The sequence below is a fragment of the Anas acuta genome, chromosome 9 (assembly GCF_963932015.1).
Source record: "Anas acuta chromosome 9, bAnaAcu1.1, whole genome shotgun sequence".
NCBI classification, from domain to species: domain Eukaryota; kingdom Metazoa; phylum Chordata; class Aves; order Anseriformes; family Anatidae; genus Anas; species Anas acuta.
This window is the reverse complement of record NC_088987.1, coordinates 940,508-957,085: the sequence shown is the minus strand read 5'-3', so window position 1 is coordinate 957,085 and position 16,578 is coordinate 940,508. Positions and strand designations below refer to the sequence as shown.

Genomic DNA, 16,578 nt, shown 5'->3' with positions numbered 1-16,578 from the left:
TTTTTTTTCCCCAGCAGATGTTGAACAGATGCGTTTTATTATAAACAGATGGGGAAGATTTTTCAATTACCAATTATTCAAAGTGACAAAAAAAGCCTGTTGCACAATTTACAGACGATACTGAAATAACATTTATGCACATTCAAAAAGAATATTAAAATAATATTATTAATCTGGATGATATGGTCCTTATCACTCTATTTTCACAAGGTTTGGGGCTGTACCCTACTTGCTGCAGGCGCAGCACTGCAGGGACAGCCGCACCCTGCCCTGCAGCTGCCCCTCTGCAGCACCAGCCCTGAAGGAAATTCCTGGTGGCTTTCACAACATCCTGGCAGCACTGGGAAGTCAGAGAGCTCCAGCTGAGCAGCAGCATTACTACACACCAGAGCAGTGCACTCTGACTAAAGCAGCTGCTAAGTACGAGCTGCCCTTCTCACACCCCAACACCCAACACTACAGTTCCGAGGAGAACGAGACCCTGGCTTAACATGAAGAGATACATCCCTATTTCCCTTCTGTGGCAAACAGTGTAAGTGGACAGGCAGCACATCATATTTGTCATATAGCCCTCCGGTAGGTTTGAGGTGCAGATGCAGGGGAGCACCCACTGCTCTCATCTATGAAGCCATTTTTTTGCAGGAGTGTCTTTGAAACAGTGCAGCCAATACAAGCACCCATTTCCAGCACTGCTGCCTTAGTGAGGAACATGACTTACATCAGAAAAGTTTAATTTATTCTAAAAAGCACTGTCCTGAGTCTGAAGAAGAGAAGGACACATAGGAGAAAAGGCCAAAAAACTATTAGAAAAGAGGGAACTCCTAATCTCTTGGCCAGCACACCTCAGCTACTCTAGGGAATAGTAAGGGAAACCAGAATTACCAAGTGAGAAAACTTCAAGCATTTTCTATTTTTTAAACATTGTCTCTTTTGAATGTCTTATGGTCATGTGAGTATAATCTTAAATGAAGCCTTTGTTTGCTCGTTAGCCTTGGTGATGGTGTGGAGACAGAAAACCAATTGCAAGAAAAGCCTGCTGAGGTCCTGAGTCTCACTGCAGGTGCTGCTACTGCTTCCCTGCAGCAATTCGACAGCAACACACACGAGATGGGAGCAGAACAAGATAGAGAAAACACAACAATGCCCTGTGACAGCACCACACTTTCATGTACATCAGCAGGAGAATGAAAGGCAGGTGGGCAGAGGGGAGCTGCTGGCAGAGCACTTACCCGCCTGACGAGCTGCAGGCAGCTGAGAACATCCTCCAGGTTGTGAAGCTGTTCAAGAGGGAAGTTTCCATTCAGCACTCTTTTTAAACAGATGTGCTATGCCATGATTTTTTTTTTTGTTGTTCTGTGATGGTACTTACATGTTAACTAGAGTTCCCATATAGCTCAGTGATTTTCTAAAGATTCTCTTACAGTACTGACATTTTCAATTTCCTCCAAAGAAAATCTTCCATCTTATACAATGACTCCCCCAACCCCGATAACAACTGGAGAGGGATAACAAACTGACGCTTGTTCAGAAGCTAAATCAATATCAATATCAAATAATTTACCATTATTGTCTCTGTGACTGTCTGGGGTACTTTGAAGAAGGTGATGCATTTTCCTGCAGTCTCATAACAAATGCTCCCGTTAGCATAAGTCAAATATTTTAGTACTGTTGAAGCCCTGTAAGGCTTTTACAGTGTGTGCTCCCTCTCCCAGTCACCACTGGGAGCAAATGTAGAAAAAGCAAAGGAAAATCACCGACAGGGAGTAATCTTTTGGCTTCCAATCACTCTCATCAATGCCTCCGGCAACTGTAATTGCCTGATTTTCAGCAGATTTCTTTTTCAAATATTAAAACAAGAACATATTTTCCTCTTAATTCCTGTTTGATTGCAGAGGGAATTTGTGTGAAAGGATATTCCTGGATATTCAAATGAGCTGTTAGAAACGATGTCTCATGAAGTGTTTAGAAAACATACAAACAACGTGCATTCTTTGGGATTCTTTGTCAGGGCAGATGCAACAATAGACCTTAGGAAACATGAGCAGATGTTATTCTGCACACTCTACATTTCTGAGTCTTTAGAAATTCATGAGGTCTTTTGTAGGTTTTATGAATCTTCTAATAACCCTGCAGCTGTTCAATTCAGAACTACAAAGATGTCCTCCGACGTTCGCTTGAATCTGCAAGCACAGAAGGCAGCACTGGAGCAGCCAGCACTTCTCACAGGTCTGCAAGATGTTGTCTGGAAGGGCCGGCCCGGCCCTGCTCTGAACGCAGCCACTTTCCTCACCCGACCTTCACAACTGCCACGCCACAGCTTTTGTAATCCTGTCGCATAGCTCCCATCCCTTTTAACCAGACATCTCAAAGACAGTTCAACTTTTTCTGAATATTCCCATTTTCCACATGGCCAGCACTATGATTATTTTCTGATTTTATGAAAAGAATCACTTAAGTTGTCAACAATAGCACAGAAACTCATTTACTGCATCACACTAGTGCATTCTCATAAATATATTCTGGTCAGGAAAGACACAAATCACATTGCAGATGGTTTCACTAGAAAATGTGTATTTGATCAACAACAATTGCACTGCGCTGCGCTTGGTTTGATTGCTGAGAGTCAAGCTGTTTTACGCTGACCCTCTTCTGACAGAGCTGCATTCCCTTCTGGATTGCGAACAGCCAGATGGAGTGCTCGCGTCTTTGCTCATTCTCCATTTTTGTTGTCTCACCTTGCATTTAGTTTAAATTCATTGTTGATTTTATTTAGTTCACGGTATCTACTGTTAATTTGGAAAAATGCTACTTGATCTTACTCATGTAGTAACTGATGTAGTAATTGGATGGTCCTCTGGAGAAAAAGATGTTTTAAATATTATGCTTGGCTACTCTCCAAAAGGTAGGCAGCAAATCACCAGCTTCTGTCCTTGATCCACCATTTGAAAAATTCACTTCAATTACCTTTAGAGTTCCTTGAATGAGGCAAATCATCACTCTAAATGCAAAGCATCTGGGTGATAATTGATCAAATACGGTAACCGTTCAAAAGAATTATTTCTGTGCATGGCAATATAAGTTTACTTTAACAAGAGCAACATTTATTTTAGCAAGAAAATTTGCAGTCTACATTCAATATATTTATTCCTTAAAATAAGACCTATCCTGCTGTATGTATTAAGTATTGTCAGTAATAACACATGGGAAAATACTAAGAGTGTTAACTGGATTTGATGTTCATAAGCACAGAAGAGAGAGGCATGAAAGACAGCAATATGTAATGCAGCTCATAGAATGAACTGCCTTAAAAAAATGCTGTGAAGTGAAGCAGACTTGAAATCATGGAGGCAGTTCTTCAGAAAATAAAAATGTAGCCTACCCAGAATTTCTTACAGGTAATGCTTTTACATCAGCATGTAATTCAGAAACTCACTGGCAGAAGTCGTCATTTAAGCTAAGAATGCATGGTCCTGAAGGATGTGTATTACAACAAAAACGTTTCTGGTATCTTGTTATCCTTCTCAACCATAAGTTATGCTTAGGAAATAGTAACCTATGATTGCACAGATTAAATCATTTTTTACAACTGCAATTCCCAAACTATAGCCAGTTGGCTCCTCTTGGTCAATGGAGCTATGGTCACCAGTCTGCAACAAAAAGTTGTACGAACTCCTTGGTTCCATGTGGCTGCGCTCTCGGTCCACCACTAACACAAAACTTTATGACCAGGGGGTCACAAATGAGATGAGAAGACATATTGTTGTCTTGGGACTGCCTCCTGAGTGCTTCTTGCTCTTGCACGTGGGGTGGCAGCCAGCAGCTGTGCCCGGGTGGCCAGCCCCCATCCTGACCCCCGCCACGCGGCGCAGTGCAGCTGGCGGGCAGCACAGGTACCCTGCTGCCTTTGTTTGGCTTCAAACACATCCAATGCAATGAGACAAGATTCAATCAGCCATGTATGAGTACGACTCTAAAATAACATATAGGAGCTCTTGTAAAATGCTGGAACACTGCAGAACCTCTCCACGGACAGAATTTGGATACAGGAAGGTTGGCATCTGCTTTGCAGATATTATAGTTAAAGAACTTTTGGTTTACCACAAGAAACTGAAAAAAATAAAATAAAATCAAGTAGCAATTAAAGCCATTAGAAAGATAGATAGATTCTATGGCTTTAAGAAAAGGAAGGCTTTTCCTGCAAGCCTGTAAGTTTATACACTAAATACAAACACGTTGCCATAACCAGTATGCAATGCTCATCGTCACAGAAAAGCCATGTATGACGGGTTTCAGTATGCTTCCATCAATTTATTGCAGAAAAAAAACAAAGGACACTGCCCATATCAGAGGGGGCAGAAAGCTGCTGTGTGGCCCTGGGGGGCAGCAGGAGGCTGCAGGGCACCTGGCGGGGCTGGAAGGGCGCTGGGGCTCTCAGGCTGCTTGTGGGGTGGCTGCAGGCCCCACGCTTAGACCTGCTTTGTGGCAAACATGTTGATCACAGCATTCTATAGAGTTTGTAGGACTCACTCTAGTTGAGACTTATTCTTGCCACAGAAGATAAAATTAGTGTTCTGTTTTAAATAAGCTCAGAATTAGTGGCGTAATTGCTTGTCTGGGGCAGCACTGAAGCACTCAGAAGGCACCAAGGGTGTTAACTCCCCTGAGGGGTCTCAGCTCAACGCTGAGATGGACAAAGCTTAAGGACACGTCTCACAGACCAACCAAAGCAGGGATTGGGCACGCCTTGACAGAATCGTAAGGCACAGCCCCATGCACCAAGTGTCATAAAACCAGAGAGCTCCTCCTGGCAGACCCTAAGAACCTGCATTTCTCTTGAAGCAGTATGGCAGACTGCAAAAAGGGAAGCGATGGTTCTTGTGCTTCCTGGAGAAGGAAGCCTGGAGAGCCTGCTGATTAAAAATAGAAGAAAAAAGTAGAACAACAGAAAAAGAGAAGAAGCTCAGGCTTCAGCCAGGTGCTGATCAAAGAGCTTAGCCGCGTTCTGGGGCATAGCAGCGGACAGACACACGTCTTCCTTTCTTCCTGCGTCCCAGTCAGTCAGACGAGACTTCTGCCAGGTTGGACACAGCTGAATGAAGCAGCAAACTCCTACCTTGTCCCAGGGTGGGCTGGTTTTGTTGTAGCGACTTATCAGTGAAAAGTAAAGAAAGGAAAAACACCCTGCAGGCCAGTTGCTTCTTTCAGGTCGCAACCACCTCTGTCAGGCAGCACACTGCATTCACTTGTTAGCTTTGTGCTGTTACAAAGACCACTGCAAAGAGCTGCTCACACAGAGGGATGTCCCAACAAACACTGGCTGCATGGGTCTGTAGGCAACGCACATGGAGGAAGGAAGGAAAGGGGCAGCAGCCGGCCAACTGAGGGGCTGCTGTTCGCTGATGCTCAAAGGCACACTGAACAATTAAAAAAAAATAATGCTTGTAGGAATATGTTGTAACTTAAGTAATAAATGTTTTCCAAACTGCTTTCATACTTGGGTTTTACAGAGACATTGCTACTGATCTCTGCTTTCCACAAAGACGACAAAAATAAACTCTGCAAGGCACAGAAAACGAGGAGGAGGGAGATGCTGTGAGGAGATAAGTAATGGTTTTCAGTCCACAGACATTTCTAACAGCTCGCACGCACTTCTGCGCCTTTCTCCTCTATGTTCACCACCACCAAACGCTCTGCAGCACAAGGAGGGGACAAGGTAAATACATGGACTGTCTTTCAAACCCTCCCTGTGAGGGAATGCTTCAAGCATTCAGCACGGTCAGGGCTGTAATTTCGGGGATATTTGCTCTGGTTTCGTGCTGTGCCGGGCAGGGAGGTGAGCACTCCTGGAAGCTGCCCCTGGTGGGTCCCCAGCCTGTGCTGGGGGGAGGCAGGGCTGGTGAGCCCCACAAACTTCCCCATTGTCTGCTAGGAAATTCAAGCTGCATGTTCCAGTTCTGCTGAATTACCCATCCGGGGAAAAAAAAAAAAAAATCAGGTCAAAACACCCATTCCTATTTCCAGTCTCATTATAACTTATCAGCTTGCCATTCTCTGCTGTCTATTCAACTCAGAAAAGATCACATCCACACGAAGAGCTGTTCCAGTTTTCTAACTAGCAGCAATATGGGACGTGATTCATCAGGTGGGCGAGATTTCACATGAGGAGCAGCTGTAGCGAGCAGACTCATCAGCATCCCAGCTGCATTTACTCTTACAAATCAAAGGCACATCTCCTAAACATTTCACTAACAGTAATATTACACATAAAAATCCAACCATGAAAATTTTGTTAATTTTGTAACAATTAGAGAGGAAATTCTAAAGACTCCGCTAAACTACATTCACTTGGAAAAACATATGCAGAGATTCAGAAATATTTTTTTATACCTGTTAAGTCAGTGAGACTTCTGCTATCAAGGTAGAAAAGACACTGGAGGTAAAACTTCCACAGACTTCAATGTGGCCAGGATTTCATCCCTGTAAATCATATCTTGGCACTCTGGCTGCAAGAAATCCAAGCAGACCAGAAATATGACAGGGCTTGAAGCCTGTAGCAGTCCGAAGCTGCCAGCTGGCATTTCAGCAGGTGGCCTGCCTGCTAGCTGGGCTCTGCAGCCAAACGAAAGGTAGAGGCGACAGCTGGACGTACAAACAGCTTCAGCAATGCTTTGCAGGCAGTGCTGGAAGCGGGTGTAACACTACTGAAGTGCGCTACTTCAGACAGCAAGAAGAGGGAGCTGCCCAGACCTTAGACCAAACCGAAGCAATTAATTTAAAAGCAGACCTGTAATCACCACAGAAGTGGGTCTGTAGCAAGACCAGGTGATCTTTCTCTTCTAAATCTTTCAAAGCTTCCTGTGAATTGTAACAGCTTGGCTTAAAGCTTCTATCAAAGACACACATTGGCTTAAAGCTACCTATCAAAGACACACATTTCAATTTTACTGGCTTTGAGCTTTGCTTTAAGCTAACACATTTCACCCATTTTTACTGTCAATGAGATATCGAGAAATGTTCTTGCAGGAATTCCTTCTTGCAGTTTTTTCCTACTGCAATGTTCACACAGTCAAGGGCACGCTTTTACCACGGGCAGTTATAAGACCCTTCAAACACGACCTCAGGAATACACACACAGAAAATTCCTCGCAAGAACAGCAGTAGGCTCTGGGACTGGCAGGCTGTGCTGTGCATATACATTTAACTGCATTTTTCATAACGCTGTTAGCTCATTAAGACGTACAACACACGAGGCAGGTGCAAAGCTAACCAGGCAGAAGGCTCAGGTGCTCTCGTGAAGGCCCGTTGGATGTGAATTGTAACCCAGGGAAGGCAAGGGCCACCAACACTGCAGCTTCACCTCCTTACATCTGTGCTCTCCTATTCCCAGCAGCTTCCCCTTTACCTCTGGACCATATCTCCATTGAACCCATATTTACAGGGCTCTCAGTAGGGAGCCCTACAGGAACCCCTTGGCAAAGCAGAGGCTGTCCCACGAGCTCAGCATCAACCCTGGAGCCAGAGCTGCTGGGCACAGGGGCGGCTGCACCCATGGGTGCTGGAGGGGCAGGGAACACCCCCACCCACGGTGCCCAGCACAGGCACAGCCCCGCCTGCAGCTGCTCGATAAGCCATGCTCCAGGAGAGAAGGGCACTAGAAAGGCCAAGACCAAAAGATACCAGGAAGTGACTCACAAAGACTCCTCTCCAGATGCAGCACAGAGCTCAGCCCAGGGTATCTGGATGTAAAGCAGTGAGAACAAACACATCCCCGGGTAGTAACGAGGCTTCAGCAGAAATTGGTTGGCAGTGTTTGGGCTGTAATATAAGCACAGATTAACATAACCAAGAGGTTACAAATTAAGCCTCTGAACAAATTAAAAACGCTAGCAATCAATGGGAACACAACAAGCCTTTCAGCTGATCTATTAGCAAAACAAGCACTAACCACATTAAGCTGCTTTTACAGAAATTATCGGGGCCTAATAAAAACAATCGACCAGTTCTCAAGCCAATGAAAGCGACCCAGCCAGCTGCAGCAGTTTAACCTCCCTTAGCTAGGGAAGGGGAGTGCCAGCTAAGGCAGGGTTGTGCTGAGGGGTTTGTCATCCACACTCAGCAAGGCACACGCTGCTCCTGCCCAGCAGGAGAGGGAAGCAAAACTGGAATGCCCCAAAAAGTCTTTATTTGCGTTTGAAGAACCTTTATGCTTCCAATGCTGTATTTTTCTTCTTAAGCATTAAACAAACCCTCTAAATAAAATACCCTCAATATCCTAATTAAGGGTCTGTAAATGTCTTTACTTTCACAGGCCTTTGTCCCGACTGTTTTTCTGTCTAATAAGTACTGGCAAAGCTACTCTGTAATTCTGATTTAAAAAATATCTGTAAACAGAAGAGTGTGGTAGATGAAGCAAAACTGCATTTCCAACATCGGCATACACATGACCACAGAATAATAAAGAAACAATAGACTTCATCCAGAACTTTCCAAAACATGCTGTCATTGTGCCTGGGGCTCCAGCTGCCAGCTCGCAGTGCTCCTCGCTCTGCATCCAGCTTCAGAGGAACTTCCCTCTCCAGTGCTGGCGCCCAGCAATCAAACCCAGCCCCGCTGTGTTCTGGAATTAACTCGTGTTTAACATTCCCTTTCGTTAAGGCATTTCTCCCAGTTACAGGCTCTGTGTCTCTCCATGATGCCTTGTAGGAGGACCCTCTCCTTCCTGCAGCGGGCACAAAGTACCTGCCTTGGATGGGGAGAAATATGTGTTCAACACACTTTTTGTAGGCTCAGCATCTCTTGGAAAATGCCTGAAGGGCCCACTGGGGCCTTTCTAGCTCTAACCAGTGCTGCTGCAGTGCATGCAGGTGCAGTGGTGCCCCGGAGAGCAGGGCTCCGTCCATCCAGCCTCTGCTACATCGGTCCCTGAACACCTGCTTAAGGCTCTGAGTCACTGACACCTCAGCCTTCAGTCTCTGCTGCCACTCCAAGGGAAAGTCATACTTCCAGCAGTACAACCAGCAGCGAATTCTAGTGACTGGAACAGTGAATACTCAGCTGTTTTGGCTGGGCAGGCATTTGGGATTATTCCAGCCTTTTGGGGCCTATTTTGTCAGAGAAAGTTGGGAGAGATTGGATCAAGGCTGTTATGATCTATAGCCGAAAAGTCATTTCCAAGGTGAGCCTTTTCTTTGAACAACAGACTATGGTGAAATTCTTGGTTTGGATCTGTTTTTTTTTTTTTTTTTTTCTTTTCAAAATGTTCCCACTGAGCTTAGAACCAGAACTTCACCAGTTGCTTAAAACAAGCGATCTTAACAGAAATGACATGCACGGTATTTCTAAACACAGGCTCCAGATTCCCACCTTCTCATGCATTCCTTCTTGTGAAAAATACTCTTTGCATTTCAATATCAAAAAGCTTGTTCCCAGACTAATATAAGTATCTTCTAAAATGCTTTCAGACATGAGCAAATATGTCACAGCCTGTGATTACTCTGCAGAGTAAAACAGAATAAAAATGCATTTATCTACAGGAAAAAATGCCCTTTAATCTTAGTACAAACCCACAAAATGTAGGTTGCATCTTAAACTGTTCTGAGCAGCTGAACTAGGTTAAAGAAAACTCCTTTGTACTCTTCATTTCTCATGCTTACAGCATTATCACTCACAATTAGGCGTGACATTTCAGTAAACATTGCTTGCATTGAGTTAATAGACAAAGCACACAGGAGACAGCTATCAGCTAAAGACAAAAAGAAGGGAAACAAAGCACTGATGAGGCAGACTTTTATGCTGGCAAGAGAAACTGCAGAAATCTGTGGATTGTCATTTTTACCTCCACCCAGACTAAACTCTTGGTATGTTGCCCACATGTACTTATGCACTTTCAAAGAATTAATATTAAGAGACTCAGCTGTAGAAAAAAAAAAACTCTCAGCCTTAAAGTAGCCCCTTTCATCTAAATTTTTCAGACATCTTAGGAAAGGAACCAAGTTTTAGTGATTTTAGTTTCCTGAACTTCTTAGCTTGTATACCATAGATGAATAACTTTTATAATCATATTCACTAATTTTATTTAATGCTGAGTGGATCAGTGACACCTTACTGAACATGGGCTATTTGAGCATGGTGTTGTTTCCATTCAAAGTATGCATGCTGAAAAAATAAAATTGCAAACACGATACCTGTATGGAACAGATTTGCTGCTAGGCTCCATATTGTTTGAAAGGTTGTGAACTCTGACAAGATCATTTCATCACTGAGGGTTAGACCACAATCCCTCCATGTCGGATGGGAATTTACGCCCTGGGGACTTTCTGCCATTAGTTACAGTTGGGTTACTCATAGCATAATCATGCTATGAACAAGGCTACGGGCATCACTCGTACTTGGATCTAGGTTGCTAGATCTCAGGTTTAAGGTCATTTTTAAAGAACAAAAGATACATGTTGCATTCAATTCAGAAATGAAAACTGCTTTCCTTTATCTTTAAAAGTGACATAAAGAAAGACTACTCTATCTGCACATTAAGAAAATGTCAAAACGTTCCCCAAAGGTATCCAAATTAACATGTATGTAAATGATCTGTCACTTTGATTGCTGATAACAGTCAGTGTGTGCACAGCACTAAGTAGTTCAAGAAGAGATATGACTTACACTTTGTTATGTTGGGAGTAAGGGCAAGCCTTAGAAATAAATGCCATGTTTGCAAGCAGTCCTCAGTCTCCAGCCCCGGGGTTAGGCTGTGAATCATTCTCCCTTCTTCCCAGTTCACTTTCAGATACCGATCCAGACCCCAGGCTAGGAGGACGTGTCACTGCCTTGCAGCACATTATATGACTTTAGAATAGATTCTCCTTTGGTGAATGCTTTAGCTGTTCTCAAGAAAATCAGTTTCAAAGGACCATTTAAACACCATCTGGACAACAGGTTTATTCACAAAATATGCAAACCTATAACCATTAAATAGTAATGCAGCCAAGACAGGGGATTAATTAACTAAAAGCATTATTTCCTTTCTAATATACACACAATCTTGCATTTTTCTTAAAGCTCCCCACTGTGGAAATTCTGCAGCATTGCCATATGAGAGTTTATTATCATAAACTCTTTCAAAAGCCTTTGTTTTCAGGAAAGAATCAGCTCTGAATATAACACTGCTTCCAGGCACAATGAAAACCTCAGCAGGAAAAGGGTCCTGCAGTGCTCTGAATAAACATCTTGGTGCATGTCCTCTGTATATACGCAGCATGCAATACACAGTTGCTACCTCATATTTCCAATATGCCTGGAAGTTATTGCTTAAACAAAATAGCGTTAGTAAGAACACGCAGTTCCCAAGGGGGATATTCTGACACCCACAGTGCTGCTCATGAATGGGGCTATTACCATGGAAAACAAGCTTCAGCTTTTAAAATTCAATATTGATTTATGGTTCAGACTGTTATTATAGCATGCAGCAAAACATAAAAAGCCCCTAACTTTTTTAGTATTTAAGCCCCTTGAAGGAAGACCTTTATCTGCTCTGAAACTCAAACGAGCATCCTCTCTGAGAACGCAGTTTGATCGCATTGTGTTCAGGTTAAGGTCCTGCCATTCGCCCTTTCAGACCCTAACTGTAGGCAGGCTTCACAGTCCAGACTCCAGTTATCAGAAGGAGAATGTAATTCTCCTACTTATTATCACGTCTTCCTCTAAAAATTCAGAACGTACAACCAGGGTTGCCCAGAACCACAGCCACCCATTTGCCAAACTTTTTCCCTTTGAATGGATGAGTACATTTTAATCCTATGCTGTATTTGTGCTCCTATAAACCCTAGGAAAGGCAACCAGCTCCTTCATTCAAAATGCAGCCTTCATTCTGAACCTAATAGCAATCGCTACCATAATCATATATTGATTTTAATTTGTAATGGACAGAAAATTCACCTAATGCAAATATACATCTCTGTCAAATTTTATTTTCTTCTTCCTAATTCCCTTTCCAATTAAATATATGCACATCGGCATTAACAGAGAAAGGTCTGGTGTCAGAAAACTGAAGTTTAATCATGTATTATTGAATTCCTAAGCCAGAGATGTGTGAAACCTTTCCTGGTAAACTTGGCCTTCTGGAGAGCAGAGAGCAGCGGGGCCTCCTGGCCGGCCAACCCACTGCTGCATGGCCACGCTGACCACGCATGGGATGAACGGGTGACAGGAAGAAAAATACCTGGTTCATTAAGGGCAAAAATTATATGGACACCACTGCTGAAACGCTAACCATAAATCTCTTGTAATATGCCTGTATTTTCAGTTGAATGTAACTTTACCAAATGCTAACCATCTGTGCTAAAGTTCCTCATGTTAGACACTGGGGTTCAGCAGTGGACAGAGAGCATTAACAGATAGATGGATAAAACAGGTATCAGAGATGGGTCAAGCTTTATGAAAGCTTTTTAGAAGAAAATCGTGTTTCACATATGGTTGAGTTTTTTCATCAGTAAGGATGTAGCACAGACAATAAAGTGTTTGAGCTTTTTCAAAATGCTTTTCTTGAGATCCCTCAGCAAAGATTCTCGAGGAGCCTAGTCTGTCACGCAAGATGAAACGTAAAAAATTGTAACTCTTGCTTTTCACTTAAGAGAAAGCTGTTCTCTAAGGGTGAAAACAAACACAGAATGATTTTCTTTCAAAGAAGTTGTTCCTACTAGCTTTCACAATTTTGAAACCTTAATAGCCATATGATGGATAATACCAACTTGCAATGGCAAAAGGGTTTAGGATCAAGGCGTGCGTCTGTCCTGTATCGAACTACTGATCATCGTCTTTATTTTTTTACTGGAATTGCAGCTGTCCTGATTTTTTTCTGAACTCTCGCTGACAGTGGGAGCAGTATTTTCTGCAAACACCTGAGAGAGGCTCCTAGTCAGTGCCACCCAGCAGTCACAGTTAGCATATACTTCCATTTTCATGTGATTCGTCTGTTTAGAAACTCGCATGTGCAAACCTTGCATGTGGCACAGCTCCATTACCATCTGTTCCAATGTCTCCAGAGCACAGACAGCAAGGAGCTCTGACAACCGAAGCTGGAACATACGGAGAGGTTTTAGTGCGAGTTATTATATGAAAGCAGGCCTAGGAAAGAGGGTGAGATAGTTTGGACTGTCCTTTCACATTAACTTGGGTATCTTCTGATGCTTTGGTTGAGTAAATTGAGTGCTAAGTTTAAAATTCAGCAAAAAGAAAGTAAATCCTCTAAGTTTCTCTAAGGAAACAAAACATGTTTTCAGGTTTTCCCTTGGAAGGTAAGGGAGGAAGACAAACAGGGTAAGAGCTACTAGCTATAATGCTCAAATATGTAGTTTCAAATTATTTTGGCACAGGAAACTGTTTTAACAGTTCCAGAACATTCAGACTGTGTAGTGTGGAGATCTCCTGCCCTACCTGCACATCTGCCTTTAGCAGAGGAGAAAGGTTGGGCCGTATCTCTGGGCCATCATCCTGCTTTCCGGCCTCTGGAGCCAGCTCATGGCTGCACACAGAAGTAGAATAATTTAGGTCAGAAGGGACGTCTGGAGGTCATCTAGCACAACCCCTTGCTCAGGGCCATCTGAACCAGTTATTTTCCTTGGGCTGTTATCGGTGACATAAACAACAAACACAGCACGCGCCGTTCCTTACCACACACCCAACGTGGGAGCCCAGCCCCACTCTCACAGTCAGGGGTTGGAAAGTGGAGCTGATGCACACTGAATACAAATTCACCCTTACAGAGCGTGTGGTGGAGTCTCCTTGGTACCCTGCTGCAGATCACGTTTGTTCCTGAACAATCACTCAGCGATGTTCCTTCAAGTGTTGAGCTTGAGAAGCATCAGAGCAGGGTGAATATGCTTTAATGTGAGAGAGCAATTTATTAGATTTTTCAGAGCTTCTTCCACAGCTGAGACAAAAACACTGTGTGGATTCACCTGGAAAAGACATGAGCTGGCAGTAAAACCATTATTTAAAGAAACTCTTTTTTCTTATTTATTTTTTTTCTTTTACAGTGACCACTGCTATCTCAACAATTATCCCGAAGCTTCCTAAAGATTCCTGAAGAACAAATCCCTTTTAGTTCAGCTGGTACATACGCTGATTTCACAGCACATAATTATGCAGGAAAATGTCCTTATAAGGATATTCAATAACAATATTTTGTGGCCATTTCATATTTTTCAGCCATGTTCTCAAGTGTTTTACAAAGGTAAGCAAATCTCTGTGCACACAAAGATGACAAAATGAACCCAAGGAATGCACGCGCTGGGCTGCATGAGGGCCATCAGTGGTGGCAGAGGAGGGTAAGTGGGGGGGGGGGTAATGCTGGGGGTGGCAAGAAAAGCCAGGCAGCAAATGGCCATGGGCATGGCATCCCCATTAGCATCTGACAGCTTGGAACAAGCTTTCGTTTTCTCCACAAAAACGCTGCACTTAGCAGAGAACTGCACTCCAACCAATGTGCAGGATCTGTTCCAGCACAAAACAGATACGAAAACAGACAGAAAGGTCTGCTGTGCACTCCAAGTACCTATGCATCTGATCACTGCTCTTAAGTTCAGCCAAACCCACTGGGAACAAGGGAGCAGTGAAAAAACTGTCAGTATTTAAAAACTCCTGGAACGGCTCCATTTTTTAATCATTTCTAAGCTCCAAGTAAGCAAGAAAGGGCAAATGAACAGCTCTGACAACGTTCTGACTGACAACGTGTTAACATTTTTAAAGCACTCCTGGGGTGCTTTCCAAGCAGGTTTTGGGAGGTGGGAGCAGCGATCAGAGCGCGGCGCGTGCAGCCGGCAGCGCTGCTGGATGGCGTCTCGGCAGCTTCGGCAGCACTGAACGTTCTTTCATTTGCACAAACTCCAACAATCTGTCTCGGAAGAAGCAGCTCCAGGATGTTGCGACAGGAAGGAAATGTACTCTGTAAATGCTGGATTGTCCTGTGGAACTGCGAGATGCTGCATCTGAAGAAAACTAATTAGCAAATGCTTAAGATGCATGTCTAAGGACCAGGATTGATGTGCCCTGAAACACAGAAAGCTGATAAAGTTGAAATTGCAACAAGACATATGTCTGTTACCCTGTCCATTACTAAAGTCATCTCACACATCAGCTGGCTTTTATGATTGCTTTCCATCACCTACACGTCAGTGATGGAACAGCACTGGTATGCCAGAAATGCGATTCAAGAATGAGAAATGGGTCGAGTTTGGAGTAATGTTCACTTACACAGGAACAATCAGCCCCAGACAGTTCATTCCTGCAGCACGCCAGGAGCCTTGAAACAAGGCCTCGGAGCTTATCAGGCTCCCACACCTTATCAGGCACCCGCAGCAGCGCGGTCTGTCAGGAAATGCAGTCATGGATTCAGCCGGGAGCACAAGCGCGCGGGCTCCTCTGACAGCAGGCGGTAAGTCAGACCTCGGTGTGTCACAGCAGCACTTGTGTCAGGCAGAGGGCCACAACAGGAAAAAACAATGGACTTGGGAGAAAACTTTCATGCGGGACCTGTACACTGATCCACTGCCATAATGCTCTGCCGCTTCCTGCGATAGCGAGGCACCAGCTGTGTGTGCTGGTTACTAACACAAAAAGCTGGCTCTTCGGCTTAATGCACACACTAGATCGAGCTGCTTAACCACCACCAAACACTTACACCAGATTATTCAAATGGCATGCGAATCCCTCACCTGAAGAGCTCAACTTTCCTAATATTTGGACCGTCATGAATTCAGGTGGCTCAACTTTGAGCACATTCATTCAAAATAGAATATATTCTTCCACACAGTTGTATTAACATGGAAACACTATTTATCAAGAGCCTTATGCTGTTCCATACTGGGATTTCAAATCCAGTGTTAACAAAACCAAGATGACCTCCTTATCTTTTCAAAAATAAAACAACAGCGCTCATATTAGAAACTCATTTTGCAAAGGTGTTACGTGATCCTCTGAGCAGGGCCTGAGGTCTGCACCCCACTGTCCTAGGCTTCTGCTCAGCTTGGCATGGCTTTTGCAGCCCTTACCTTGCAGCATTTTATGGTTGCGTCATGTCCTTACTTGTGTCTAAAAGACATCTTTCCTACTGAAGCAGAAAAGCTTTGGAATCACTTGAGAATCAGAACCTGATGTGTAAATAGTAATTTCAAGGGGCAAGTAGAGCAACTATGAGCATTGTGAAGAACATTTTCCCATCCTTTACAGCTGCTTATTTAACTGAGAGATACACCCAGTGGCAGAACAGCAATGTGCTACCTGAGTGACACCTAACGTTACTTGCACAGGACGCTGGTGTGCCAGAACGTGGCTGTGCAGAGCACTGTGTGGAAATCCAGACTACATTTTATTGGTTGATTATAATTGCAATTGAGATAATGAATGAAGTGAGCAGTCAGTCACATCTACAACAGCTAGCAGACAACAGCTAAGAGAGAACTGACAAATCTAATACACTGGTAGAAAATGGTGCCAAAGCAATAAAGATGCCAGCACAAAACGAGAAAAGTCAGTCCTGGACCCACAATTTGCTCTGTTAAGTTAGAAAGTACCACGAAAAAATACCAG

At 43.6% G+C, this 16,578-nt stretch overlaps 1 long non-coding RNA gene across 6 annotated transcripts in view; it reads right to left on the bottom strand.

Moving 5' to 3' along the window:
• The window catches only part of LOC137861451 (uncharacterized), a 34,799-nt gene extending 24,011 nt beyond the window's left edge, over positions 1-10,788 (bottom strand). For 4 of the 6 annotated variants that reach the window (XR_011099613.1, XR_011099608.1, XR_011099612.1 and 1 more), the window contains exons 1-2: positions 10,657-10,788; positions 7,678-7,815 (exon numbers count right to left, since the gene is read on the bottom strand). This is a non-coding gene — a long non-coding RNA (uncharacterized lncRNA). Of the gene's footprint in view, positions 1-1,229; positions 1,278-7,677; positions 7,816-9,363; positions 9,957-10,656 lie in introns of those variants that run through there. The other 2 variants (XR_011099610.1, XR_011099609.1) reach the window with 2 other exon arrangements.
• Between the last annotated feature and the right edge of the window lie 5,790 nt (positions 10,789-16,578).